Raw genomic sequence first — 4,194 nt, 5'->3', positions numbered from 1 at the left:
AGTTTAATATTCTTTATGGTTTAAAATTGAAAGCATTTCCTCTGAGATAAGGTAAATGGCATGAAATCCACTGTATCCACTTCTATTCAATATGTTATTAGAATTTTTAATTATAGCAATCAGGCAAGTTTATCAAACCAAATATATCCAAATTTGAAAAATATTCAACTTATCAATTTTTACAGATGACAAGACAATATACAAAAAGACCCCTAAAGAGTTTACCAAAAAAGCTATTAGAAAAAAATTAACTTATGTAACAAAGTAGCTGGATATAAATTCAATACACAAAAAATCAGTTGATTCTTTTTTTTTTTATTTAAACACCTTGATTACATACATATTTGTGTTTGGGTTTCAGTCATGTAAAGAACACCACCCATCACCAGTGCAACATTCCCATCACCAATGTCCAGTTGATTCTTATATATAGAAGAAATAATTCAGAAGATAAAAAAGACTAAGAAGTATATCCCATTTAAAATAGTATTCAAAAACATCACTTACCTAGGAACAAATTTAATAAGAGATGTGAGAGATCTATATCATGATGACTTTAAATCACTTAAGAAAGACAAAGAACCCTTTAGGAAATTGAAAATATTCCATACTCATGAATTTGAAGAATCAATACTATTAAGCTTTTTAAATTACCTATATTTTGAATTATATAGATTCAATATAATTCCTACCCAAACACAGACCTAGAAAAGTCAGTAATGAAGTTCTTATGGTGTCAGAGGGATAGCACAGTGGGTAGGGCATTTACCATGCATATAGCCAACCTGAATTTAATCGCCAGCATCTCATATGATTCCCCAAGCCTGCCAGAAACTACTTCTGAGTGCAGAGCCAGGAGTAACCCCTGAACACCACATGGTGTGGTAAAAAATTACAACATTTATTTATGATTAAAACACTCAACATAATAAAAGTAGATGACATTTACCTTAAGAGAGTGAAGGCTAATATCATCCAAGACAACTACAATAATAATAATAATAGTAATTATTATAATAATAATAAATATATTATGTTTTCATGAAATCAAGAGACCATGATTAACTAAAGCATGGCTGAAAAGTAATAAATAAGGAGATATTTCCTTACAAATTTGGAACTGCATAATAAAGCTATAATGATCAAAACAGCCTGGTACTAAAATAGATTGGGAGTTGATTCCATTGTCACTGGCATTAGATTTGGTGTTCAAGTCTGATCATTTTTATATCTACTTAATGTTCATATGACTGTCTTGTCTTAATACCCTCCATTATTTCCCCCTCAATTTGTAAGGGCAAATAAGATGGTTGAAATTATGTGGTCTATTTGAAGAAAAGAAAGAAAATAAATATGGGGCAAAAATCAAACAAGCAAATAATGAGGGGAGTCTTTCTAGAGGCTATAAATATCAGTTTAAGAGTAGAAAGGGAAAAAGGGAGAACCATAACAATACTAAAAAAAATGTAAAAAAAAATCAGACAAAAAACTCGAAAAGCACCACACAATAAAGACACCAACCACACAATAAAATAAAAATAATTATAAAATAAAATTATAAAATAAAATAAAATAAAAATAAAATTATAAAATAAAAAAAATTAAAATTGCTTCTCGGCCTTTCGGCTAAGATCAAGTGTAGTAAAAAAATTAAAAAAGCACACACAAAAAAAGAAAACCCATGAAAAAAATAGTAAGCAAAAAACAACAATAGCAAAACCAAAAAAAAAGTAAGTTAATTTGTGCTTCTCTTTTTTGTTTCTTGCATAGACACAGTAAATATTGGGGAAATTAGAAAAGGTATTATATTGGCCTAAGAGATCCAGGGTTTCTCTGTCCTTAAAGTATACTGTCATGGGAATAACTGTAGTACTAAAATAGATATGGTCACTGAATACCCAATATAGAATCAAATACACAAAGATAAGTTTTCATATATGTGAAAAGTCAATATTTAAAAAAGCAGTTAACATGAAATGTAGTAAAAATAGCCTTTTCAACAAATGGTGTTGGGATTATTAGATAACTGTATGTTAGAAATTAGAGCTATGTCCATATTCATACCTAGGACAAAAAATCAATTTAATATGGATCAAAGACCTTGAGATTGTACCAGAAACTTTGAAGTATATTGTGAAAAATTAAGCAACTTTCTTAAAAATCTGGACCTCAAAGACATCTTCAAGGATCTGATATGACTGGCAAAGGCAACAAATAAAATATAAACAATTAGAGTACATAAAGGTAAAGAATTTCTTAATGGCAAAAAAAACATAGGCTAAAATTGAAATACAGCAGACTGAATGAAAAAAGTATTTACATTCAACAGATAAGAGAAAAGCTTGATATCCAGTATATATGTCAGGTACTAACAAAAATGAACAAAATGAAATTAATAAAAACTACCCAAAAATGAAATGATGAAGAAATGAAAAGACACTTTATAATGGAAGACAAGTGGATCACCAGTAGATAAATTAGAAAGTGCTTGGCATCCCTTATTATTAGGAAAATCAAAATCAAGACAGCAATGAGATATCACACACTAATGGCACATCGCAAAAATAGTAAAAAAAATTGTGCTGATGGTGATACATGAAAAAGAAATTTTCACCTACTGATTTTAAAAGGTTGTCTTGTTCAATCCTGCTGGGAATTGGTATGAAGATTCCTCAACAAAGTTAAAATTGAGCTGCTATTTAATCCAGCAATTCTACTTTTGAGTATCAATTCCCAAGATTTAAAAATATCCATTCATTAAAATGGATGTATATACACTGTTATTGCTATACTTAGTACAATAGAAATATCTGGAACCAAATTAGGCATCCAGCTATAGACAAATAAGTTATGAAGATGTGGTATATGTACACAGTGGAATATTATGCAGCTACAGGGAATGATGAAATTATATAATTTGCTGCAACCTGGTTGAAACTGGAACATATGTTGAATGAAGTAAACCAGAAGAAGAAACACAGACACAAGATAATCTCACTTATCTGTAGTATATAGGATAAGTAGACAATGAAATGTAAATTTGAAAGGGGGATGCCTAGATTAAACTTGAATCCAGAGCTTGCAGAGAGAAAAGATAGAAAGGAAGAAGATGAGCAAGAAAAGGAATGAGGAAACATGGGTCAGGGAATTAGTTATATGGTATGTAGCTGTATGGTGCTATATGTAGCTATATGTAGTTATATAGTGTTGTAGCTATATCTTTAGCATACAGATTTGATAACACTGATAACATGAAATCGAAACTGCAACCACCGAACTTCGTAACGTACCTGTCAAGGTGGGTAGGCAGGAATAAAGTTGGGGTGGGTATTGGATGGGGAATGATGGTGTATAGGAACACTGGTGGTGGGAGTTCACAATGCCAATGGGATTTATATTAAAATCTTATAGGTACTCACCGGGGTCTGAAGAGAAGTGAAAAAGATTCAGAACAAATATATATGTGATAATGCTCTAAAAGCAGTGATTCTTTAAATTGAAGATAAAAGAATCCATTTTAAAGATTATTAAAAGCTTAATATGTTTTTTTCTTTTTTTTTTTTTTTTTTTTTGTCCCCCAATTCACAATACATACCCGGCAAGGGGCCTGTGTTGAGGTGTATATGGGGTGCCTTTACTGTACCTCCTCTTTCTATACAGCCAGTGTAAAGAACACAGCCTGTGGTAAGAATTGGGAGGCCTTATTTTATCTTTTATTTATTTTTTTTTCTTCAGGGCAAACTAAAGTTGTTTTTTTTTTTTTTAAGTAAGAATTCATTTAAAGGACAAAATTGATTAACCTAATAAGGTAAACTAATATAACATAATATAGTGACATAACATAACATATAATATAATTAATATAATAATAATACATGTAAGTCAAAGAAAGTTTCTGATTAAAAAACACAATTTTTTTTTCCATAATGGCTTACATATCTTTCACTGTAGTATTTTGGGTACATATTCACATTAAATCAGGGGAATACCCATCACCTAATATGTCCTCTTCTCAATCAAAAATCAAATATACTGAAAATAGGCAGAGTCCTGTCTAGAGGCTTCCAACCTCAGTTTGAGAGAGGTTGTGAAAAAAGTAATTAAAATACCACAACAATACACACACACACACAAAAAAAAAAAAATATCGAATTAAATAACCGATAAGCACCACAACAATAAAGACAGGCACCA

General features: G+C 30.4%; 1 non-coding gene across 1 annotated transcript; it reads right to left on the bottom strand.

Annotated features, from left to right (window-relative positions):
- Positions 1–3,568: 3,568 nt before the first annotated feature.
- On the bottom strand, positions 3,569–3,701 carry LOC126031949 (small nucleolar RNA SNORA51). Its single transcript, XR_007503753.1, has one exon. It is a non-coding gene; the product is annotated as a small nucleolar RNA SNORA51 (small nucleolar RNA).
- Positions 3,702–4,194: the final 493 nt, after the last annotated feature.

Source organism: Suncus etruscus, chromosome 15 (genome assembly GCF_024139225.1).
Source record: "Suncus etruscus isolate mSunEtr1 chromosome 15, mSunEtr1.pri.cur, whole genome shotgun sequence".
In the NCBI taxonomy this organism is placed as follows: domain Eukaryota; kingdom Metazoa; phylum Chordata; class Mammalia; order Eulipotyphla; family Soricidae; genus Suncus; species Suncus etruscus.
The sequence above is the reverse complement of the archived record's forward strand: the minus strand, read 5'-3'. Positions and strand labels throughout refer to the sequence as shown.